Genomic DNA, 26,025 nt, shown 5'->3' with positions numbered 1-26,025 from the left:
CTGCCTCGCGGCTGGACCCATGCAGCTGAGTTCTGACCCCGCCACTGACCAGCTGTGTGGTTTCGGCCAGCCATGTGACCTCCCTGCCTCAGTTTCCCCACCCACAAATGAGAGAAAACAGGAACCTCCAGGAGACGGTTGTCGTGAAGATCCAGTGAGGCACCTCAGGCACCACGCCAGGCACCAGCCTGGGAGCCTGCGATGTGCTCCACGCCCTCGGGTCCTCCCTCACCCAGGTGCTGCCTGGCTTCCTCTTTTTGGTGCATTTGTGGAATGGGCCACATATGGTTTCCTTGATGACATCCTTAGTGATTCTCCCCAGCTGTCCGTGTCCAGCCCTGACCTCTCTCCTACTTCAGGACCAGAGCTCTGATGCCCCCGGAATGGTTCCCTTCCTTGTTTGCCCTGGTAACTCAAATGCAGTCAGCTCCAAACCCAAGGAAATATCACCGGGGAGGGACACAGCTTCCTCATAACAACAGTGTTGCAATTCTTCCAATGTCCAAAGAGTATTTTTCTTGATACCTACCTGTTGTGGCCATTTTGGTTGAAAGGGCTTATTCAGGTCAATTTAACACATCTTATCAATGGTTTACTCAAAAGGTTTATTCAGAAAGGAAGACGGTCACCCCTGCCCTCAAGAAATGCTTAGTGTTCTGGGTGAAATAAACACAGGAATAAATAGTTTTAATACACTGAGTGGTAGATTCTCCAATAAACCTGCTGAAGGTTTGATGATGGCTCAAAGGAGGGGTCTGTCGGCTCCGCCCAGAGGGGAGGGGTCAGCAAAGGCTTGAGCTGGGCCTTGCAGGATGAGTAGGAGTTTGGCAGGTGGGCAGGGAGGCAAAGATAGAGAGAGCAGTGCCGACAAAGGCCCTGGAACGCGAACGAGCAGAGCACGTTCAGGAGGCTGCACCTAAAGTCCATGCCTGCTCCCCGGGCTGTGGGAGCAGGTGATGGAACACACTGGAGGGCCCCACGCAGGAAAGAGTGGTGCTTTTTGAGGCCACAGCCCTCTTCGAGAACCTGATGAATGCTACCAACCTTGTGCCTCAAAGGCACAGATTCACAATTTTGCATCCAACTCTGAAGACCTCCCACCAACCCCCAAACCCTTTCAAGGACCCCTGTGTTGATGACACCCAGGTTCTGCACCCTGCGCGAGCATCCTTAGGAAGAAACCTGGTAATGTGCTCCGACCCTGCATTCTGCAGTGTGGGTTATTCCTCCCTAAAAGCACCATGACACACTTCCCCACATTAAAGCTGCCTCACTTTTTCCCAGTCACCGACCCAGGCCTGCGAGATCTCTGGTGATCTCTCCCCAGAGGCCAGGAAGCGCCTCCATCACCCTTGGGGTCACCATCATTTCCACAGGTGCCACCAGCCCAAGAAACACTCCATTCTCTGCCTGTCCACATCACCCTTCACTTTCCATTGCCAGCTTCTCCATCGGTGACAAAGCCACAGCCCCAGCCCCACAGTAACTCAATTATTTAAAAACTGCAACCTTAAGAAGGCCTTTGGAAGCCAAGCAGGTTAGAGCTGCTGGTTCCCCTTTACCTGGCTGCCTCCTTCCCCCTCAGAGATCCCGCTGTCTCATCCTCACTCACATTCCCTGTGCAGAGACCACCAATGGGATCCCAGTGGAGGCATCTGGCTGATGTGTTTGGTGACCCTGCTCAGCTGGGAAAAGCTGACATGGCTTTAAATATTTAACCACTTTAAATATGTAGGTAATGATAGTAACTTTGCTGATGGCAGCTTGAATTAAGCTCCAGATCAAGTAAGATTTGTTGAAGCTAAAATACTTCCAATTAAGTCCCCGGCCAGCTTTCCTCACAGCAAACAGCCACAAGGGACAGCTGTGTATCCAGCGAGAGCACTGGACTTGGAGTCCACCTGCAAAGAGGGGCAGACAGTACTCTTTTCCACTGTGTAGTTGTGAAAATCAAATGAGATTGTGTCTGCAAAACCACTTCCTTTGGGGATCTATTATTAAGTGGATACAAATGTAAAGGATAACTATCACTGATAGTTTAAGTTGCTCCCTACTCGTCTAAAGGTTCCATCCTATGATTTGCCAAACCTCTTAGCCAGAATCTCTTTAGGACAGCAGGGACACAGGCCCCGGGCTGTCCCACAGGCCCCCAGAAGCCACCCCAGCAGTGACACAAGGGCTGTACTTTCCTCCCACAGAAGATGCTCCCTTTCAAGACGTCATCCCCTAGACAGAGCGTTCCGTGTGCTTCCCCTGACCTTGGTTAGACCCTGGGCTGAGTGCCTCTGACCTGCTCCAGAAGTGGCTCTGGCCTTTCCTTCCCTTGCACAGAGTTCCTCAGGAGAAAAGCAACCTCTCACCTGACCCCTGGACCAGTAAGGACACTGACCTTCCCCCGGATACCTCCCCTGGGAGGACCCCAGGCCATCCCGGGATACAGTCAGGGCGCTGAGCCCCAGTGGGCACCAGCGGAGTCGTCCTGCAGGCTTACTTGGATTGCCTTGACCTGACGATGGAGAAACTCTACGCCTTTCCCCCCCTCCGACTTCTTCCTTCTCTGGGGCGAGCTAAATCGTTGAACGGAGGGCTGCCAGTTTAAAGGTCTCAAGCAGCAAACTCCAGCACCTGGCCCACCTCAGCACTTCAGGAGGAGAAGGGACCTGAGGCAGTCTGCCCAGCCAGCCCGAAGCGGCAAGGAAGCCAAGGATGATGGTTAATGCAATAGACACAATTTCATTACTAATGTGAAAATAGATTCTAACTCACGGAGAAAGAAAAGGGAAATCTGCTCAGAATACTAAGTCCCAAAGATTTGGAATGGCTGGATGGGCTTGTCCTGAGAGAGTGGACCTTTTACAAAATAGACTTCATGGGGAGGGAATCAGATAGACACGTGCCTGGTAGACTGGGGTGGCACTGGAGGTGGGGGGCTGTCACCTGACATTTTCTACTTCCCAGAACAAGCACCTGCCTGTAACTACTGTGCCCCATTCTTTCTTCCCAAGAGGAGCAGCATCGCCAGAAACACCCCTCCTCCCCACTGGCCTAGTACCAAACCCGTCCTGGAAAGCAGACCCAGAGACAGGCTCGTGTCTGGGGGGACGTGCGGAGCTTCTGAGACCATGAGCGGTACTGGATACCCAAGCTTCTCCCTATCTCTAAAGACTTCCGCCCTCATTAGAGCGATGTGATATATGAACGTCTGTGGCTATGACATCTAAACACACTTTTGTTTATTACGGCTAAATAATTAAGACAAGGGTTTTATTTAAGCATTGGCCTTGGCAGTAAATCACAAACTTGCTCTATGGGTTTCCTGGCTGTATGATCTGTAGATACTGATCCCCGCCCTCCACCCTGGGTCCAGCCCCTAACAAGGAAAACTCATTCAAAGGTCTGCTTTTACAAAGAACGAGGGAGTCTGTGTTCCAACCTGTACACAGAAAAGTGCGTATTTACTCTGCAGCAGATTCACTCATTCATTATTGAGCATCTACTTTGTGTGTGGCGCGGGGCCCGCACTGAGGTAAAAGCAGGCACGGGCAGCTCTGTGGTGCGGTGGGGAGGAGCTGCAGACGCCCCTCCAGCAGGCACCACGCCAGGCGCGCGGTGAGGCGGGCACAGGGCGTCTGGAGACCAGAGAAGAAGCAGTGATTAACTCAGCCTCGGGGGTCTGGGGACAACTCCCAGGAGGTACTTGCATTTGCCTCCCTCACTGTGGGTTTCCGGGTAGGACTCCCACAGGCAGGACAGAGACTCCTCTGGTAAGACCCAACGGATCCCACTTGTACCCACTCATCTTCGTTCTCCTCGTGCCCCATAAAGAGCAATGCGACAGCCCTGCTCAGGGCAGTGACTTTATTCTGAAGCTTGCTCTGTGGCTGGGACGCTGTGAAGCATTTGTACATAGGAGGTCCCCCACCCCCGACCACAGCCCAGACTTCCTCCTGCCTTCATCCTCTCATTTCCAAAGAAACTGTTGGCCAGGTAAGGAGGGGATGACAGAACTGCAGAAAAGAAGGGAAGTGGGGGGAGGGGTCCTGTGTGTCCGCTGATGAGCAAAGAGCAAGGGACAGTGACACAGATCAGTAAAGCTTGCTCTCCTTTAACCGCACTGTAGACCTTCAAACGTTTGACGCAGTCACCCTGAGTCCTCTCTCCCACCTTCCTGCAGCCCCCTGGCCATGTCGCCAGCCCACTCCTGGATGCACTGTGGATTTATTCAATGTGTCTCAGGGTGAGGCACTCGGTCCTCGGTGCCATGTGCCCCCCGACATGCTCTAATCAGGATCCTTCCTTTAGCTCCGCCTCACGGAGTTTGTGTCAGCCCCACCTCCAAGTCCTCTGCCCAAAATGAGGCCAAGGCAGGTCGCCCCATTCTGTGTTCACGTCACTGATATTTTTCAAAAATCTGGACGCGAGACTTCTCATTCACTCGTGGTTAATTCCATCGTGTTGGCTTTGGCCTGTTGTTCTGCCTGTCCATCACCCACAGGCAGATTCAAGTCACCCGGTGGAGTAGCTCCCCTCCCTCCCAGCCCGGCAGCATGTGCGCATTTGATAATCTGCCTCCTCGCTCTTCATCCAAGACATCAATAGATATGTCACCCCGGATGGGCCCATGATAACACCGTTGGCACCAGAGACCTACAGGAAGGGCTCAGCTAATATTTGTCATGCAAATAAGTAACCGAAGGAAAGCCTAGAAAAGGTGAGTTCTCTCTGGGTCCACCCTGCTCCTTAATCAACGCTCTGGGTCCAACTACAAACCAGCTGTAAATCCACCTGTCTGCACATAAGGGCTGTTTACAGCTTTTCATCTTACTCCTAAGGACACAGTCAAGGCTTGGCTTAAGGCTGCCTGAAGTTAAGACACCCGTGTCTAAGATACTTAGACACGGTAAGCTTTTTGAAAAAAAAAGAGCAGGTGAGGTTGACCTGGCTTGCTCTTTGTGAGAGCTGCCGGCCCCGGTGAGCACCCACTTCCCCACAGCTACAAAACCATCTGCTCCACACACTCTTTCCAAATGTTGGAGGAAAATGGCATAACACGTAATGCTTTATAATATTTTTAATCTACTTTTTTCTTCTCTGTGAAAACATCTGCCTGTCTTCAGTCTTCTGGCACCTCTCACCCTCCTCCCTGCGATTTCGCAGCACACTGCTATTAGAATCACGTTGATAATCTTCCACTGCTCCCCTAAGAATGACTTTATAGTTACCTTTGTTTGTCGTCATCTCAAACGGATCCCCAGCTTTGGCCCACCGAGGTATAAACACAGCCCTGTGGTCAGGAGGAGCCAGTCAAGCTTGCTAATACTGTATTCATGTGTATTCATGCCTACTACTGAGAAATAAAAATTACGCCCGCTGATTGGAGGCGGGTTATAGCATCGCTTTCCTACCTCGAGGACCGCTCGTTATGTGTGGCACTGCAAATGTGCATGGATATGTATACCAAACAACATTCAACATTCGGAGTTCCTGCTATAGTAATAATAGTTAATGTTTATGTCACTTCTTTGCTCAGGTGCTAAGTGCTTCATATATTTCACTCGCTTAATCCTCACTTCAGTCCTGTAAGGTGAGTACTAGTGTTATCTCCATTTTACAGCTAACAGAAGCACACCGCGGGAAGCAGTACACCTGTGCCTGGAACCCAAACAAATCCAAGCCCGAGTTTGGGCTCTCAACTACTGCTGCCTTTTCTTAGGCATGCTTACATACATCAGCAAGACCCCATCCCAAGATTTCCACTTCATTTCTTCCAGCCCACCGGCACACATCACATTCTCTACATCTGGCTACTCCTCATTGTTCCCTGAACATTCCATGTATTTTCACACCACAGGTGCCTCTGTTCATGCTATCGGCTCTGCCTAGAATCCCCTTTCTCCTCTTTTCTACCTTGAAAACTCCTGTTCATCCTTCAAAGTCCAGTTCAATGTCATCTTTTCAGTGAAGCATGTCCTACTCCCATCCTGGATAGAATGATTTGTTCCCTCCCTTCTGGTCCAAGAGCAATCTGTTTGCACTACACAATATTATAACTGGCTAGAGCAAGTTTTATAAATAGTGCAGGATTCTGGAACAGGGGTGTAGGAGCCAGGCAGCTAACAAAAAAAAAATAGTAAGAATAAAGTTTGCAGTTTATTGAGCTTTCACTCATTCATTCATTCAATAAATACTTATTTAACGTCTACTGTATGCTTGGCACTGTTCCAGACACCAGGGATAAAGCAGTGAACAAAACACAGCAATCCCTGCCCTCATGGAGCTTATGTTCTAGTGATGGGAGACAGACAATAAGCAAAACACATAAGTAAACGTATTAGGAGGTAGTAAGTGCCGAGAGGAGGGAAAAATAGGGGGAGGGACAGGGATGTTTTGTCATGGGATCCTGATCTCGGAGACTCATGCTCAGTTGCCACAGGAAGGTTCCAACCAGAATGGCATAGAGGGTGTCCCTGTACTCACAGAACTTGGCCAGGGCTTCAGAGAAAACGCGAGTCCCTCCACTGTCTCACTTCTACCTCTCGTGGTGGCGATGGGGAGCCAAGGCTGTTCCATTACTTTGAGGAGGCAGATACAGACGAAAAAGACCGCCTGACGGCACAGCTGGGACTGACACACACCCAGAGCAACCACACCTAACAGTAACGGAGGGGTGTCCGTACACACAGGTGCGCTGCCCAGCACTTTACATGGATCATTTCTTCACATCCCCACAGCTTTAGAAGGTGATACTGATATCACCCACCTTGGGTAGGTGAAAGAACTGAGGCTTGGAGAGGTTAAGCATCCTGACCAAGGACCCACAGAGTTCAAATGATGGAACTGGGACTCAAACACGGGTCTGACTCCGAGGCCACTATACCACCTCCCCAAACCCCCAAAGTCATTAGTCTAGAGCTAATCGGCCAGGAGTCTTATTCTCTGGGTCATCCCTAAAACGTGCCCAAGAGCAGAGACAAGACACCAGGAGGGAGCAGAGGAGGACTCTCAAAGCCAAGCCTGTTCCAAAGAGGGAGCCTGGATGTCCCAGGATGACAACTGGGCTCCTGGACTAGGAATTCGGTTCTGCAGCCAGCGTGAGGGGCTTGGTTGTGGGGAGAGGCTCCAAACCCAGGCCTGACCGAGCACGTCCCTCCTGGGCTCCCCACACGCCTCTCCTGCCCCCCAGACCCAGCCCAGTGCTGCCGTCACCACACCCCAACCTGCCCTGCACAGGAGGCTGGAGAGGCTTCCCGGGAACCTGCGCCCCTGCCAGGGGCTTCTCCTGCTCTCTCCTCCCTTCTCCCACCAGGCTGTGGAGACCACCTGCCACAAGTCCTGTGTGACACTCCTCCACTACTGCAGTTACCTGCTTCCCATCCCCACCCGGAAGGTCACCAAGGACCCCCGAGTTGCCAGATCCCTAAGCACGGTCTGCCCTCGTCTTACTTCCCGTACCTTCCTGCGGCGTTCCGCGCTGTGGACTATTCCCCCACTTCTTCCTGGGTTTCTGCGACACCTTTCTCTCCTGGCTGGCCTTCTTCCTCTGGCTGCTTCCCTGGTCCCTCCCGTGGACTCAGGCCCTCAGTGCAGGTGGCTCCAGAGCCCCATCATCAGCCCTCTTCTCTTTTCACATTAAACGTTCTTTCAAGGGGCTCTCATCCAAACCCGTGCACCCTGTTTGCCTCGGTTGCAAAATGTGCATTCCCGGCCTCGGCCTCCCTCCTGGGCTCTGGGTGCGGATGTTCAACTGCTGGCTGGACACCTCCACGTGGATGTCCCACTGTCACTTCAAATCAGCTAGTCTAAAACAGAACTGAGTCCATCACCTGCTACTGCAATCTAGTCCTCCCCTGTACGCCCTGTCTCAGTGAATGACTTCCAGCTGCCCCAAATGAAGACTCAGTGATCACAAATGCTGGTGACGATGTGGAGAAAAGGGACCCCTTGTGCACTATTGGTGGGAATGTAAACTGGTGCAGCCACCGTGGAAAACAGTATGGAGGTTCCTCGAAGCATTAAAAATAGAACCACCATATGATCGAGCAATCCCACTTCTGGGAATATATCCAAAGGAAATGAAAACACTATGTCAGAGAGATATTTGCACCCCCTCATGGTCATAGCAGCCTTATTTACAATAACAAGACGTGCAAACAACCTAAGTGTCCACTGACGGATGACTGGATAAAGAAAACATGGCATATATATATACAATGGAATATTATTCAGCCACCTAAATAAACCAGGGAAATCCTGCTGTTTGGGACAACACGGATGGACCCTGAAGGCATTTCGCTAAGTGAAATAGGTCAGACAGAGAAAGACAACATCTGCATGATCTCACTTACAGGTGGAATCTAAAAACCCAACAAACCTAATACACAGAAAAAGAGATCAGACTTGTGGTTACCAGAGGTGGGGGGAGGGGTGGTGTTGAAGGAAAATGGTCAAAAACTTCCAGTTACAAGACAAGTAAGCATCAGGGATGCAACATACAGCCTGGCGATGGTTAACTCTGCCGTGGGACACACAGGCAAGCTGTTAAGAGAATGAATCCTAAGAGTCCTGATCACAAGGAAAAAATTTGTTTTCTTTTTTTTTTTTTGCTTTCTCTTTTCATTGTATCTAGATGAGATTATGGATGCCAACTAAACATACTGCAGTAATCATCTCACAATATATGTAAGTCAAACCATTACGCTGTAGCCCTTAAACTCATACAGTGATGTACGTCAATTATAACTCAATAAAACTGAAAAAAAAAAAAACCTCTGTCCTATTAGAGTAACTCGTATTAGGAATTCTGTAACTAATGAGCCTTACAGTTACATTAAAAGGGTATGAAGTTTCAGAATGCTTTTTTTTTAATTAAATCATGTTTAGTTGGTTTTAATATTGCATATATTTTCTGTCTTAAACATGCTATTAACTAATTAATGCTAGTGAGTCAATAATACATCAACTTATAGTCTTCAAGTCAAGATTCAAGCCATATCTCAGTCTTTGAATCAGCGCGGTGAAGCTGGAAGGGATTCCGTCTCTCATTTTAGGGACCATGAGTGTGCGGTCTTTATAGGGTAAAGATGTTTTATTGATTTGGGAACTGTGGTATTGTGATTTATAATAAGACATATATATATATAGTAAGATATATAAATATATATATATACTTAGTCTACGTCCCCATTTCTGACACAGAACTACTAAAACCCTTGGAATTTCCTAAGTGGTGAGCATGATAAAGTGTCTCATTATGTTAATGAGGTGACTTTTGGACCCCACCTGAAGACGGAGCTGGTTGCCAGGAGATCTGACACGTGATTAGAGGGTTCTGGGAGAGGAGAGGGACTGGAGGTCGAATCAATTGCCAATGGCCAAGGATTTAAAGAATCACGGCTATGTAATGAAACCTCCATAAAACTCCCAGAGGACAGAGTTCGGACAGCTACCTGGTTGGTGAACACGGGGAGTTTTGGGGAGAGCGGTGCCCCTGGAGAAGGCGTGGAGCCGCCATGCCCTTTCCCGTACCCTGTCCTCTGCATCTCTTCCATCTTGCTGTTCCCCGGTTACATCCTTTTACCAGTAATCTGGTAAGAAACGTGTTTCCTGAGTTCTGTGAGTCGCTCTAGCAAATTCATCGAACCCGAGGAGGAGGTCGTGGGAGCCTCTGATTTACGGTCCCTCAGTCAGCCTGAGTTGGAGGGGGGCGTGGGAACCTCCAATCCGTAGCCAGTGGGTCAGAAGCACAGGGAGCAGCCTGGACTTGCCACTGGCATCTGAAGTGGGGCATGGTCTTGTGGGACTGAGCCCATCACCAGGGGAACCTGATTCTGCCTCCAGGTAGATGGTGTCGGAACTGAGCTGAATTCTTGAACACCCTTCTAGAGTCTGAGGATCGCTTGGTGCTGTGAGGGAAAACCCCTCCCCCACCCACTGGGAATTGGTCTCAGAACACCAAAAGAGGGGCTGTAACAGGTAAGAATTTGACTTTTGATGAGACTTTATCCATGTACTTTATAAAAATTAATCTTTGGTTAAAAAAAAAAAAGACCTAAGAATCATCTAAAAACCTGCCTTCACCCACCCTCCCTCAGCCTCATCCAATCATCCCGGAGATGCCTTGTAGATCCTACCTCCTCTGTGCCTCTGGGGCCCCGTGGGCCCCTCTGCACCTCAACTCCCCAACCTTCGCCAGCCTGCAGCCCTCCTGGCAGGGCCAATGGCCGGCTCAGTAGCTCCCTCCTTGCCTCCAGGCTGGATGCTGCAGCTGGAGTGATTATTTCTACAAACAAGACTGATTTCTCCGTGTAAAATTCCTCAGTGGCTCTACGTAGCGTTCCAGATAAAGTTAACACTTTCTGATGTACACACATAAGACCCTCCATAATCTGGCTCCGCCAAGGACACCCCAAGGTCACTGACCCAACCCTTGATGCAACATCCCTAGGACAGACACAGCCATGAGGCAACAGGTGCTGAAGGAGCCGGCACTCCTGAATAGACGCCTGAGTTCACGGTTCTGGGCCTCCACCAGGACAGGTGGGACCCGGGCTCCGCCACCTTAGCCATCGAGGGAGGTGCTGACAGTACCTACGTGTGGGGTTGTTAATAAGGACTAAACTAGACGGTCTAAGGAGCCCTTCGACACTGTCCCATGCTCAGTGAGTGCTCAGTATGGTATCATTATTGTCATTACTCTCAGCCCCTAGCCTGGCTCCAGGTGTCCCCCCCCACCCCCCGGCCCAGCCATCACGGATGCTCCCTCTGCCAGGCTAACTCCTCCTTGTCCTTTGAAATGCAGCTCAAGCTGGACTACAGGCACTGCTCCTCCTCCAGGAAGCCTTTCCTTCTGCCCACATCTGATTTCAATGTCCTCTCGGTGTCCCCATGCCCCACCCCCCAACCACCACGCTGCACCGTATCACCTGTTCACATCTCCCACAGAGCGCTGGACTCAGGAATCTGTCCCCTAAGGGACACAGGCTGATCACAGGGCCTGGCCTGCATGTTGCCTCATTGAATGAATGAATGATGCAGCAAAACCAGGGCTGGTCCCTTAAGTCTCCAGGCCACTGCCCTTTCCACTCCCTTTCAGAGAAGGTCTCCAAGCATTTAAATCCCAGAAGAAATGCACCAGGAAGACTCTGTCCGTCCCGAGTCTCCAGATACTTCACAAAACACCAGCTGAGGAATGAGTTATGGGAATCCACTTGAGAGGGACCAGGGACCACTGGGAGGCCAGTGCCAGAAAACAGAAGATGCTCATTATGAAGCCAGTGGAATGAAACCCAGGTTGAGGGCGCAGGGAAGGGATCACATTAGAGAAAGAAAAACGAGGGCCAGGCAAGCAAACTACTTAAGCAGTCAGCTGGGACTCAGAAGGGAAAGACAGACTAAATCAAACCTCTGACAGGCAATCGATGGACATTCAATTAACAGTTACAATATTACTAATTTACACAAAATGCCTAAACAGTACCCATTCCCCCCATTGTGAAGACCTTGTATTCAGCGCCTCCCAGCTGTTCGGACGTTCCTGCTAACACCGCAGGGCCACCAGGCAACTGTGCCCACGCCCAGGGCAGACCCCATGGCACTGGGGCAGCCAGATCAAAAGAAGCTGGGGTGAAGGGAGGGCCTCGGTGGATGCCCAGGGTTTGGCCCGAGGTTGGGGAAAAGGACGTTCAGCACAGCATGGCCAGGGCGCTTCTGGAGCTGCGGAGACACAACCGACCATTCAAAGGGGCCAAAGTCAGAATCAGGCAATCAGCTCTGCTCTGCAGCCCGGGAGTCTGCGCACACACGGTCTTTGGATGTCTCTCTCCCTCGGTCCATGGCGCTCCGAAGGTCAAATGCCTTCTGGGTGCACTGAGGTCTTTCTTCATGCTCAGAGCATCCAGAGATGAGGCAGGAGGAGGGTCTCCATTTGGGGGTAAAAGAGAGGAAGGGAGATGGCACCCACTTCCCAGGGACACCCCAAGGTCACTGACCCAACCCTAGGCACGGCAGCCTTGGGCCAGAACCTTGAGGCGGCAGGATGCTGGAGCCAGGCAGAGCTCAATTCTAACAGGACCTCAGGCAGGCCCCTCACTGCTCTAGGCCTCAGTTTCCCGCTTCTGTAAAATGGAATAATACTGGTGCCCACCTCAAGACTGGCTGAGGATTGGAGAGCATGGGTGCCGAATGCTAGGTCCGCAGTGCTGGCGATTCTTGGTGACCGAGCACTCATTTGGGCAGCGCTGCAGGGCTGGTGCCCGTGGTGTGGGTGAGAGGGCAAAGGGAGGAGGGGGCGGAGGGCAGTGCGGGCCCTCATTCCACCACTGCTGATGGAGGAAATCCGAACGGTGCTGCAGGTACCACCCGCACACAAATCCCAAATCCCTTCACATTTCCTAAGCCCTCCAAAAGCCCAGCTTTAAGCAAAGCAATTTCCCGAGGAAAGCACGAGGGCTGTCTCCAGATACCTGAAGGGCTGTCATGTCCCTTCTGCTTACATGTCCCTGTTTTCCCTCTTGATCCTAAGAAGCGGGCCCAGCAGGTCTCATATCCCCATTCTATGGATGAGGAAATTCACACACAGAGAGGGTAACTGACTCCCTCAGCGTCACACAGTAGCAGGTCTTCTTTTTCTTAAATTATATTTTTTCCAGCCCATGATTCTCTTGGGACACAGCAGGACAGATGAATTATAGGGACAAAGATGTGTCTCCTGTAGGGGAGAGAGGTGGTGGCTCTGAGTCCCCTCAACACCCAGGGCCCTCTCTCTCTCTCTCTCTCCCCCTACTTCCCAGATATCATGGAGCCTGTGATGTGTCCCTCGGTTTTCTTAGACTCTTCTTAGGTCTCTGCCCTGCTTGGCAGGACCCGGCTTGCTCTGGAACTCAGGTTGTCAGAAACACAGGCACCCACTGGATGGCAGGCATGGGACCTTGTAGGAAGCGACTTTTCAAATTATGCATTTTAAACACAGGTAATTGAAGCAGACGTTGGAGAGCTATTCCCCCAGCCAAGCAGCCACCTCCTCAGCCTGGAGACGCTGCCACTGCCACCGCCACCAGCAGCAAATGTGCTTTCAGCAAGTTGTAACATGCAGATTAATGACTTCCCAAACTGGACCAGGAACCAGACCAGGAGTGAAGAGCTGCTCCCCTGACGGCCCCACCCAAATAAGCCCTCCCATCACCCACCCCAGCAAGGACCCTGCAGTGGCTCAGTCCCCGCTGTCACTCGTCTCCATGAAATACCCTTCCCCGCATCCTCTCCCCACAGGCCATCGACCAATTCATTTGCTCACCATTATTTTTAAAACTCAAATTTTATTAGCAGTGGAGCATGAGCAATAAATACTAATACACTGTTTGCACTTGAATTAGCCCTGCATGTCCTGGGACCACAGGGCTATTTGTCAAAGCCAGACTTGCTCCCCACCGGCACTTTGCGGTCGGGACACAGGCCTTCCAAGGTCATGGACTCTCAGGTGCCAAGCAAGGACAGGGAGGTGCTCTGAGGACTCACACTTTGGGGCTCCCTGATTTCTAGGCAGGGAATGGAGCTTCCTGGAAGGAAGGGCAGCAATGGTGGGGCTGCAATGCTAAAAAAAAGAACTGGATCCCAGCTCTGCTGCTCATAAGCCATGTGACTGGGCCACATCCACTTAGCTACTCTGAACTTTCATCTCCTCATCTGTGAAGTGGGCCAATAACACCCACCTCCCATGGTTGCTGGGGGGATTAAATGAGAAACTGGCTATGAAAGCATCTAAAAGCAAACTTGCACACAGTGGCCATGGGGAGCATGAGGGAGGGAGGCTTCCCTCCACCAGGAGACCAGGACCCCTGAAACCACTTCCACCCAGTTCCGCTCCGTGGAAGAATAACAGATGGCCAGCAACTTTCCGGGTCACCCCCAGCTCCGTGCCCAGCGTGGGAGATGGAGCAGTGGACAGACAGCTACAGTGCCCATGGGGAGGGCTCAGAAGGGAAGGAGAGCAGGAGGGGGAGGGGGAGGAGCAGCGAGGGGCCCCATTCAGGCTGCAGGAGGCAGCAAGAAAGGCCTTCATGGAAGAGGAACAGATAAGCAAGAGTGATACAAGAGATGGAAAGGAGGTGAAGGAAGGGGTTCCAAGCAGGTGGACAGCGTGTGCAAAGGTCCTGAGGCAGAGTCAACTCTACACTGGGGAACTAGAGCCAGCACTAAAGACTGACACCTGCTACATGGATGGAATCCCTAAGGGAGGCCCATAGTCCCTGCCCTCAGCCAGCCTCCAGTCAAATAAGGGTGGCAGGGCTGACATATTGGAGATAAACTTAAGACAAAAACAACCATAAACAACCATCACTTGCTAATGCACTTCCTCTATTCACAGTGTGTCCATCCTTGCTGAGGGCTGGGAGGTAGCCATCAAGAGCTGAAGGGGTTAATCAGGGCAGGCCTCTCAGAGGAGGTGAGCAGCTCAGCTGGTAAAGAAGCTGGAAAGAAGCTGTCTGGCCTCCAGTACTCTGAATGATGCCTCCAGTACTCTGAATGACGCCACCAGGCCCTCTTTTCCCCAACTGATTGGAAACCTTGGACAACAATAAGGCTTTACCTGCTTTGCCAGTTGCATATAAACGCAAACACAATGCCATCTCTCTCCCACTAGACAAGGCCACAGGGCAGAGTTGCTTAGTCTGAGTTCGTCTGACTTGCTTAGCCGAAGAATCAAGGCAACAAAAGTGCCTGGCTTTCCATCTTCCTCCCAGCCCCTAGCCCACCCCGGGAAGATGCAAGCGTGCCCCAGGCTTCTCCTGCTGAGCAGTAAGGCCTCTGCGAAGATGCAAATCCCCCAGCACAGGCTCCGAATCGGTGAGGGAATTCAAGTTATGCATAAAAGCTCCCTCCTCCCCTCGGGTGCTGGGAGGAGAAATACTGCCAAATCTCCCTCTCACCAGGCAGGGATCTGCCCTGGAGGGTTTTAATTGAACCCTGGAGCCTCCACACAGCCTCCTCCCTACTGAGACCCTTGGAGATGCCCTCCCACTCCACCAGCACCGAGCACAGCACGTCTCGCTGCTCTCCAGACAAATGCCTCCCTTCTGGTTCCTGCTTCCCACTTACTCCCATCCTGGAGGCATCTCCAGACTGGGACCCGCAGGGGAGCAGCTGTTCTGCATATTCCACCCCAAGCTGTGAGCCAGCAGGACCCTGGCACAGTCAGGGTTAAAAGACAAGCCAGACCCAGGGAACGCCCCCCAGTTAGCCCAGGAAGGGGTCTGGGCAACATTTAGGTCCTTCATGCTCCACGGAGAATGCAGCTCTGGAGTCAGATGTGCTCTGAACCTACCTCTGCCCCAGGCTAGCTGTGTGACTTTGGGCAACTAATACAACTTCTCTGAGCCTCAGTCTCCCCATTTGTAAAACAGGGGCTGTTGTAAGGATTAAATGAGAAAATGCATGTGAAGGAATTGGCACACTGCCTGAAATATTCCACAGAAAGAAGCTGTTTCTATTAATGTCATTCCAAGTCTCCTCCTGGACATTCTGTCAAACGATGGTCATTATAACCTGACCATTCTAAGCATTATAAGCACTTTATTAAAAAAAATTTTTTAAATTGAAGTATAATGTACATACAGAAAAGTGCACATAAGTGTAGAGTTCAGTGAATTGTCCATAGAACCAGCTCTTGGATCAAGAAACAGCATTATCAGTACTCTAGAGCACCCCACCACCCCCGGCCCCCCTTCCAAGGGTAACTCCTCTCCTAATTTCTATTACCACAGATTACTTTGACTATTCTGGAATCTTATATAAAGCCATCCAGTATGTATTGAAAGCACCTTATTTAAGAAGCCCTTCCATAGATGTTAACCTATTTGCTCTTCCCCAAGCCCTAGGAGATAAGCTGGAGATAAGGTTACCCCATTTTATTGCTGAGCAAACAGAGGCTTCAGACAAGGTAACAGACTTTCCCAGAGATAAGCTGTTTTATTACCCCATTTTATTGCTGAGCAAACAGAGGCTTCAGACAAGGTAACAGACTTTCCCAAGGCTGCATAGTAAGTAAAGTGGTGGGGACTCCAACCCCAGGCTGCCCAAGGCCCTCTCCTGTCACCTTTCTACCACACCAGGCTCCTTTCCACACATCACACCAGACTCCCCTACCCCCATGCTGCAGGGGAACCCCCTCCTCCAGGAAGCTTCCTGGGATTGCTCAGAGAAGAGCCGTCAGCCTGTCCTGCTCTGCCCATTTCAGCCTAGATACCGGGTCTTAATACGCTGCTAACCTGGGAACGTCCCTGATGGGCGTGTGTTCACTGCCTGCTGTGGGTTTGCACCATGTCTCTGCCTGTCTCTTCACCTCATGCCTCTTGGGGGTCACAACTCCCAGAGGGCAGGGCCTGCTCCATGGCTCATTCTCTGCTCTGCCCAAGATAGAGGGGCTGGCTAGTCGCCGGGGAGAGTGGAGACACCACTGGTGGGCCAGGTAGGGAGCAGTAGAGCAGGGCGCTGGCTCCACTGGTTTGATAAGAGGCTCCTGGAGAGTCCACCTAGTGAGAGGCATGAGACAAGAAAGAACCAGGGACCAGGGGACCCCATTTCTAATCCTGATGCTGTAAGTCACGTGACCTTGGGCAAGTTACTACCTGAGTCTTGCTTTCCTCACTTGTAAAATGAGATGATTGGACTAAATCTGACCTGACAAATTCATTGCACCCTGTGCCCGCAGCAGACATCCCAAGTCAACCCAGGCCCCATCCTAGGGACATTCCGCCCTAGGCCCCTCTTAACCCAGCGCTGCAGGTAACCCCGCCAATCAGCAGAAGTGGGCACAGGCAAAACCTAGCAGACACCACTGACCGTGGCCGGCACCGGGTGGCAGGAGTCACGGGGACTCTGCATCCACGTGCTGCTCCTGAGCATGCCCCGAGATCCAGGGATGAAAGGTCAAAAGTGTCTCAGCTCACGCCCTGAATCCTGAGGCCCTCCATCCCTACACAAACGCAGTCCTTCCCTAGGTCCTCTGCTCCCACAGTCCCTAAGCCCCACCCTGCACGCTGCCCTCACATAACTAACTCTTCCCGGGAACAAATGAATTCTGTGGGCACAGGGTCCCTGCTCACACTGCGTGTCTAGAGGAACAACCCTGGGGCTCAGGCCTCTGCTCCCAGGCCTCCTCTGCACTCGTGGGAGCAGCAATGCCCCTCAACCCTGATCTGGAAGTCCGAGCTCCCAGCACAAAAGCCACCTCCACTCTCATTGGACACCCCTGTCTGGTCCCCTGGGCCTATAACCCAGCAGGACCCCTGTGGGGCCTTCCAGGGTCAGACCCCTCCCTCTTACCCCCTGCTGTAGCTCCTCTCTGAAGTACCCAGATAATAGTATTTCATGTATATTTCCTGAGTTTTTCAGATGCTTAAAACCACCACCAAAGGGAAGAAATTAACTACTTGATGACTGAGAGCACGTGGCCCCAGACCGTCTGGCCCCTAGGGGTTGATAGTGTTGACCGCCCTGTTACCTCTATGTCAACCAGTTAGAGAATTGTGCCCGAGCTGATCACGCACCCCGTGACCCACCTCCCTGACCTGGCCTTTGTGCTCTGCTGAAACCCTTCAGGGACCTCAGGGTTTTCTGGGGCATGAGCCATCCCATCCTCCCTGCTTGGCCCTGTAATAATCATCTCTCTGCATCAAACTTCAATGTTTCAGTTTGCCTGGCCTCATGGTGCGGCGGGCACATGAACTTGCCTTCGGTAACAGGCCCCTGGTGCCATGCTCAGCTGGGTTTGAGGAGGAGCTGAAGTGCTTGGGGCCAAGGTCCCGTCGGGCCAGGGCTGCCCTCTGTACTGGTTCAGTTCCATTATGGGCTGCGTTAATCCCACGATCCACCAGGGAAATGTGCTCTGAGATCCACAATGGACCCTTTGATCCAGTAGGTCTGTGAGTTGAAGCAGCCTTTCCAAGCTTTCCGGAGCCAAGGCTCCACCATCCAGGGCCTCTGCACACAAGAGGCTCCCCAAAGAAGCCATCCATTCAACAAATATGTATTGAGCACCTACTACATGCCGGTCCCATCCTAGCTGTGGGGGCTGCAATGCTGAGAAATGGACATAGACCCCGTGCCAAGGGAGCTCAGGTCCTGGGGAGACAGACGATGACCTCTGCTGACCTCCCTGAAGCATCCAAGTGTGGCCTGACCTGTCGTGGTCACCAGCCCTTGGCCCTCTTCCAGGTGAGCTGCTTAAGATTCTCCCAGGCAGGGGCTGGAGGCTGGAGCAGAGAAACCTACTGGCTCCCTGGGGAGGCACTGGCCACCAGGAGAAGCCATGTCTATAGAAAAAAAGGGGTGATGCTACGGTCCAGCCGTGTGACCTCAGGGTGCTCTGGGAGCATCCATTCCCTCCTGGGTCAAATGGAACCAATAATCCTACTGTGCAAGGCTGCGGTGAGGATTTGCCAAGACATATGAGGATGGACACTTGAGACGCGGCAAGACGGACAGCACTGCTGGCCCAGGAACATGGGACAAAGGTCGGCTCCACCCCAGCTCCTGAGGCCCAAGGTCAAGTCCTGAGCATCCCCCTCTGCCAACCTCCCTCCCCAAAGAGGAGCTCGGGGGAGGGGCTGCCCACGAGCAGCCAGCCTGGCCGGATGCATGGATAGAAATGCACTTCCTCGGCTGGCTTTCCACTACTCATGTCATCCCACTGCCTTGCTTACTTCTGATCTGCAGCCTACCTGGCAGGTCCACGCTCCAGCCTGTTTACTCTGGCCTCTGCCAGGACCCCTGCCTGTCAAAGGAGAAGGGCAGGGTGCTGTTTTCAGCCAAATAAACTGGGTGAGCTTTCTCCACCTACTTGCCTACCCTTAGATTTGGGTCATCAGAACTTTCTCGCCCACTGGTGGGGTGTCTGTAGCATCACCCAGTCCCACAGGAGCACGTGGTCACCTCGGTGCTCAGACCCCTGCCCCCAGGACCTGAGGTCCAATCCATCATCTGACAGATTCAGAAGATACCTGTGCACATATTTACTAAGGGCCCAGCCCAGGGGTGAGCTCACCCCGTGCCCCTCTGAGGCCGTGCCTGGCACCCAAAAGGTACTCGGGAAATGTGTGCTGACCAAGGATCAGGCACCAACCTGCCCAAGAGGCCAGTCCCAGCCTTGCACATTTCCTGGAGTCCCCCCACCCACCCCTCCAGGCCATCATCTTCCTGCTAGGGGACTCTGGGGAAAAGCGTCCTGGACAGAAGCCCAGGTAGGAGGAGACTGAATCCTGGCTTTGCTTCTTGCTCATGACGTATCTTTACATCCCAAGGACGGGAAGGGGAAGAAGGGGCTCCAAGGAGGGGTGCGGAACAAGGACCCGTGGGAAGTAGACTTGGCTCATTATAAGGCATTGATGGACCTGGGACGGCTGGATTTGAACCCCGTGCCATCTGGTCTAGGAGCGCCACCACCGCCCCACACAGCCACTGGACGAGGAACAGTGGTGGCCTGCTCAGGCTACCTGACAGGCAGAGAGAAGCAGAGAGCTGTCCCTGAAAGGTGACAGCGACACTTCATCCCCAAACCCAGCCCCCTACTCAGGAGCCCTGCCAGGCTGAAGAGCAGAAACCACTTCAGCTGCCCCGGCCCCCCCCCCGGCCCCCAGGATGTGCCTCCACAACCCTCCTCGGCCTCTTAAACTTCTCTTTTTTATTAAGTGTGCCTCATAGCCACATCTTAACCTCCTCTGGGCTATTGATTTCTCATTTTATTAAATCCTCCTCTTTAGCTCTGGCCCTTAAACTCCAATTGTAAATATGTGTTTACTCCACAGCCCCTCTCCCCGTCCTGGGGTGGGGGGGCCACAGCCCTCCCTGCTCCCTCCTCTGGGAAGCCTCAATGTGATTACCCCCCTGAATCCGGCACTCCGTGAGGCTGAGTTTATGATACGCCCAGATTATAGAGAGAAAACTGAGGCTGCAATAAGGAGCCTGGGTTTCCTGTTTCCCTGCTGGCTCTCCCTGCTGGGTCCACAGCAACCACCCTCCCCACCCAAGGATGTCCCCCCGAGACAGTGCACACTCAGCCTCCCCTCAGCCTCTCCATGGCCAAAAGGCTCCCAGCATCTCGAAAAGAGCAAATCACTGCCACCTGGTTTTCTCTGCTTCCTCTGAGCAAACTGCTCCCCAAGAATAGCAGGAGAAGGAAGGACCAGGGGCATGAGGGCTGATTCCAGGCAAGAGGCAGGGCCCACAGTGCTCAGAGGGCCTCCCTGAGGTGGGCGGCAGGCCAGTCTCAAACCCAGGACGAAGTAGCAAAGGGAGGCCTGGTGGCCTCTGGACCCGCGCTCCTTCCACACCGCTTGGGCCCCAGCAGCCTCGGGAACAGTCAGGCTCAGCACCACGTGGGGCACGTGGAGCGGAGGAGAGAGGCACAGAGATCAAGGCTCAGTGTGATGGAGGAGCCTGACCCCGACTCCTGGAGGCCGGAGGCCCACCCAGCCTGCCTCTCCCTTCCTCATCCGCTGAGTTCTGTCAACTAATCTCTAACAAACGCTTGTTATAAATGTGGGCTGAGGCCCCATAAATATTTATTTAGCACCTGCTCTGTGTGAGGCACTGGGGGTACTCCTCACGGACCCCTGGAGGTGACAGGCGCAGTGAGTGCTGAGTGTGGGGGTCCCAGCGCCACAAGGGGAGACAGAGAGGGCTCCAGGAGGCTGGGAGTGATATTCAGGTATCAGAAACATCTAGAACCAGCCCCCTGGGTAGCACGTGCCCGCACCCTCACACATCCTCGCACAGACCACCCAGCTGCTGTCCAGGACCCCATGGCTACCCAGGCCGACCCCCAAATGCCCCACTGCCTCCCTCACAGCATGTCTGGGGACACACTCCCCAGCAACCCCCCCAGCCCCACGTCCCCTCTTGGCTCCTCCGCTCCTGAGGCATCACCATCCTCCAGTCTCCAAGGCTAGAAATCTCCAAGTTCCCTCCGACACTTCCTGCTCCCTCATCTGCTGTGCCCAATCTGTCAGCACGTTCTGCTGTTCCTTGGAAATGTCACTCAAGTGCACCCCTTCTGCCGTCACCTCCAGGTCCTCACCCCCCTTTGGGTGCCTGAGGATGCTGAACGCCTTCTCTTTGGCTCTCAAGGTCCTGTGGACTCCAGTGAGCTCAGCCCCCCTCCCCCCGCCCACCCTTCTCCCCTTAGGCAGGACCCTTCCTCACCTGCCCCATCCCTCCTGCCCATCACCCAAGCTTCAGGACACCCCTTGTCCCTGCTCAGCCCATGCAGCCCCTCCTTGCCGGGAAGCCCTTCCTCCCGGTCCCTGAGCTCCAACCCCGTCTGAACACCCGCTCAGCCGGCGGCCAGCGCACATCCACACACACGCCGCACATGCCAACCGTGCCAACCGTGCTGCGGGCCCTCCTGTGCTCTCCACCCAGGGCACCAACCTGCTGGAGGAGACCCCGCCTCCCCTAGGTGCTGGTAGCCACCCATTCCCTGCTGGGCTGTATGTAAATGACTGAAGTGCTCAGTTGTTTAAAGAAAACCTGGGTCCAATCTTTTTACAAAGAGTCTCTCCTTCCCTTTTCTAGGCCCAAGTCCAGGGTAAGGAACTGGGGTTCTGGAACACTCCCTGGTCTGACGCGGCGCGGAGTGGGCTACACTGCAGGGCACCCTGTGGGCCCCCTTCCTCATCTGTAAAAATGGAGATGATTGCGTCTAACTCCCAGGGTCCCAGGTGTGATGGAGTGAAACGAGCAGAGGACGCCGGCAACACAACGTTAAATGGATTCTCCCCTTCCTTCCCGCCGTTTACCGCGGCTGCTTCTGTGGCTTAAGATAGCTTTTCACATTGGATTTGCTAAGCGTAAGGCATACCCTATTTTATGTAACCAAATATTATAATCCAGTCACAACTATTTCTTACATTTCTACTAGGAGCAGGGGCCGATTTATGGGATGCTGAAGGAGAGTGCTTGCTCTGTTGGAGGCGAGGATGTGAAAGGCAATGCTCGGGGCACTTGAAGGCTGAGTGCGGGGACAAACAGGGACAGGGGATTATCCACAGCAGGCAGGAGCTGGGAGCTAAACCACAGAGGCAGCGTGGGAGAAGCCCCCCACGGGAGGCTCCCTGGGCCCCTCCTGGGCTGCCCATCACAGGGGCAAACCACATTCCCATCGTGCACACATTCATGCCAACAACAACCCTTTGAGGCAGGTGAGATCATCCCCATTTTACAGGTGAGGCAAGTGAGGCTCAGAAAGGTTAAATGATTTGTTTAAAGTCACTCAGGAAGTGACACCAGGATAGGAACCCAGGTCTGCCTGACACTGAGCAGCTGAAGCTGCCACCATTTCCTGCTGGGACTGAGGGTCGGGGTGTTGGGGGAGGGGGCTTCCCAGGAAAAGGTGTAGAGGGCCTCGGGCGAGGGTGGGCAAAGAGGGGACAGAGGGTCACATCCAGAGGCATAAAGCTGGGGCCAGCCCATGGATGCCATAAACTCCAAGCCACCATCTGGAAACTCCATGCAGGACCCCCAGGGCCAATGAGCCTCTTGTGACCAGGTCGCATGTTACCTTTGCAGGAAGGCAGGTGTGGCATCAGGGTGCCCAGGGAGGAGGCTGTTACCCTTCCCCAGGGGTGCACCACTGGAGCCCCAGGTGGGACAGTGATGGGGGGGGAATGGTCAGGCTGGGCCCCGGCAGTGCCCCAAAGCACCGAGGCTGAAGCGATACGGTGCAGGAGAGTGGGGTGGGGGCGCTGCATGCCTGGGAGAACCTGGAAGGGGTCCAGAGGCAGTGACAGTCTGGGGTGGGGGTGGCAGGGCGCCAGTCTTGGGGCAGGGAGAATGCAGAACCAAGGACCGGCCAGACCCCAGACCCAGGGTGGGGGCGGGGAGCCAGCCACCCCCCACCCAGTGGGAGAAAGTGTTGAGCTGACAGACAGACAGAAGCATGGGATATGAGAGAGGGAGGGCTGAACAGCTGAGACTTTAAAAAGCAACAAGTAGGGGCACAAGAGCCCGGGGCTGGGAGTCCAGGGGCCTCACGGGTGGCGGCAGAGCCTTGGACAAGTCACTTGACCTCTCTGAGCCTCAGTTTCCGGGGGATCGATGACCCCTCCCCGCAGGGTGCTGGGACAGACGAAGTGCTTGTCTGGTTCAGATCCAGTGAAGGAATTTTTCTAAAAAGCATTTGGAAAACTGCGGAGCTCAATCCACACATAAGGGATGCGTACTACGCAGAAGCAACAAGACATGCTCTCTCCGCACACGTTCCCAGCCACTGCCCGCCCGCACCGGCCACACGGCCACTGGCTCCTCCTCACTGTTCCTCTGGTTTTCCGAGCATTTTTCCCCCTCACCCAGGGCAGGTCTTCCTGCCCTTCTTCCTTCCTTCCATCTCCATTGGGCTGAGACCCACACTGGGGGCGGCTGAGGCTCTCGGTCCAGGAGGCCCTGCATCCCAGCAGCTGGGACCTTCTCCTGCGAGTCTCTGCCTCTCTCCCACCACGCAAAGTTCCCTCTCCATCCTCAGGCCAGACCAAGAAGCAGACCCAGTCTCTAGGAAGAACTTTTGGTGCTGGGGAGAATGCCAGCCAATGATCAAGACACCTAGGGGACGGGGAAAACATAGAAAACCAAAATCTCCTGTCACCCCCCTCCCCCACTAACCCCCACCTCCTCCCCACCAGGCACTCCCAAGAGCTCCAGGGACAAGCCTCCTCTCGGGTCTCCACTGGCAGGTCCAGAGGAGGACAGGCACGGATGGAGCTGGAGAGGCAGGCGGGAGGCTGGCAGGCAAGCCTGGGCCACAGCTCCATGGAAGCCTTGCTCCACAAGAAATGAACAAAACACAGAAAATTAAACAAACCCAGACACTGTAATGTGTGCATATTAGATTAACTCTCCAAAGGGTCGTGACCTTGAGGAACACATCCAGCCAGTGAGGAAAATAATAAACCTGATTAATGACGAGGCATGAGCTGCAGCTTCAGCAAATACAACGAGCCTGACGATGCCCAGCGGAGTTCCCGGGGCTTCCACCCCGGTGGGGCTGGAGCACAGCTGACCTCACCAGGCCCTCACCCCATCACACGTGCACAGACACTCAGCGAGCAAGCAGGACCAGATTTCCCTCTCAGGCACCCGCTGCCAACCCAGACAGCCTCTATCCCAGGGGATGCCATACCCACTGATGGCAGGTGCTCCTGGAAGCATCACTGTCACCCAGGTGACCCACAGAGAGCTTAGGTGAAGGTAGTTCTCTTTGTTCCTGGCAGGGCTCAGGGCTCGCGGCCAGTCCTGGGACCTCCTAGTCTCGGCTTGACAGACGCCCGCTGCCTGGCACAGGGGCCCAGCCAAGCCCAAAGCTGCCTCCTCTCTCCAGACAACCCAGGCCCTTGGGAGACATGCCCAGGAGAGCCACTGGAGGGAGGCAGGGAGGTGGCACCTCGTGGCATCACCAGACAACAGCACCAGGAGGAAGATGGCAGCACAAAGTAGAGATGCCAAGAGCTGAGCAGCCAAAGGTCCGGCGAGGGAGAAGCTCGGCTGCATTGCCCGGCCACTGCCAGGCTGGCGGGCCAGAGGGCCCAGGGCCTCTCCCCACCACCAGCTCCCCCACCCCAAAGGCCCTGCCAACTCTCCCTGGGCTCCAACTCCTCCCCTCTCACTTTCTCCAGCTCAAGGGAGCCAGGGAAAGAGACACAGGTGCTGTTGGTGCCTTGAAACCCCTGTCCCAGCTGTCGCAAGCTGGCCCTCCACCCTGGCCAGGTCTGAGCAGCTCACCGCTCTGGCAGTCCTCACTGGAGAGCAGCTCAGTCAGCTCCCCTCCCCCTTCGCCTGCCCAGCCCCCTCCCCCATCACACGCCCAAATGCAGGTCTCTAGAGTTTCTCCCTCACTTCCCACTCGGGTGAACTAGGGTGGGATGGGTGGGAGCCTCATTAGTCCAGGGAAAGAGGGTCATTTCTGATAGGACGCTGTTCCCCCCAAGCCAGACGGTGTGTAGGGTTGGGGAGGGGGTGGCCGGAGTCCAGGGCAGGGGCCAGGAGCAGTCGAGGCAGATGGCAGTGAGGCAAGGGGGAGGGGGCTTCGTGGGCTCCAGGGCTGAGCTGGGATGGGGCACTGTAGCCGGGGACTGGGGCGACTGGACAAGCGGAGGGGGACGGAGTGCGGGGGAGAAGCGCCGGGGCGGGGAAGGGGCCGTCATCCCTGCAGGGGGCAGAGGCAGGGCTGGGAGTTGTACAGGGGCAGGGGGAGGACCACAGCGGAAGGACAGCAAGCCCGAGGAAGGCATGCGGAGAGAGGGAGATCTGGATGGAGACTGAAGGAACTATGGGCGCAGAGCGATGGGGGTTCGGAGCCAGATCCGGAGACGCAGGGACCGGAGTGCAGGGGACAGGCTGGCTGAAGGCGGGAGACGGGAGGAAGGGCGCAGGGGAGGGGTGGGGGCGGGGGCCGGGGAAGGGCGCGGGGCCGCGGCCCGGGAGGGTAGGAGAGGCAGAGACGTCAGAAGTAGGGGGTACGGGCGCAGGTGGGGGCGCGCGCGGGGCCCCGCGCGGATGGGACGCGGGGGGCGCGGGGGCAGCGCAGGTGCGGGCCGGGGGTGCCGCGGCGGGCCCTGCCCTTACCTGGGCGGCTCCGCACTCCGAGGGCTGCGCTGGGGCCGGGCGCTGCTCCGCCGGCCGCCGGGCTGTTGTTTTCCTTTTTCTCTTCTTCCGCAGCAGCCGCGGCGGCTCCAGCGCGATCCGCCGGCAGCTGAAGGCAGAGTCTGTGTCCGGCGGCGACCGAGCGGGGAGCATGCAGCGCGGGAGGAGCGCGGCCGAGGCGCGGGGCGCCGCCCGGCGGGCAGCGCGGGAACTGCGGCGGCCCGCGCACACCAGCCCGGTGAGGGGGTGGGGGGCGCCCCTTCGGGGCCCGCGCGTCCAGCGGCCCGCACGCCCTCGCCGCCCGCCTGCCGCCTCGCCCGGCGCGCCCCGGGGCGGAGGCGTGGGAGGAGCGCGGCGGCGACGGCGGGGCCAAGCGGCCGGGGGCAAACTTGCCGCCGC

At 54.6% G+C, this 26,025-nt stretch overlaps 1 protein-coding gene across 1 annotated transcript in view; it reads right to left on the bottom strand.

Annotated features, from left to right (window-relative positions):
- Positions 1 to 25,745, bottom strand: part of GRIK4 (glutamate ionotropic receptor kainate type subunit 4) — a 386,960-nt gene extending 361,215 nt beyond the window's left edge. The window contains exon 1 of the mRNA XM_064482153.1: positions 25,609 to 25,745. The gene's annotated coding sequence lies outside the window, so the exon portion shown is untranslated. The remainder of the gene's footprint in view (positions 1 to 25,608) is intronic.
- Positions 25,746 to 26,025: the final 280 nt, after the last annotated feature.

The sequence above is a fragment of the Camelus dromedarius genome, chromosome 34 (genome assembly GCF_036321535.1).
Source record: "Camelus dromedarius isolate mCamDro1 chromosome 34, mCamDro1.pat, whole genome shotgun sequence".
Lineage (NCBI taxonomy): Eukaryota > Metazoa > Chordata > Mammalia > Artiodactyla > Camelidae > Camelus > Camelus dromedarius.
This window is presented reverse-complemented; position numbering and strand designations above follow the sequence as displayed.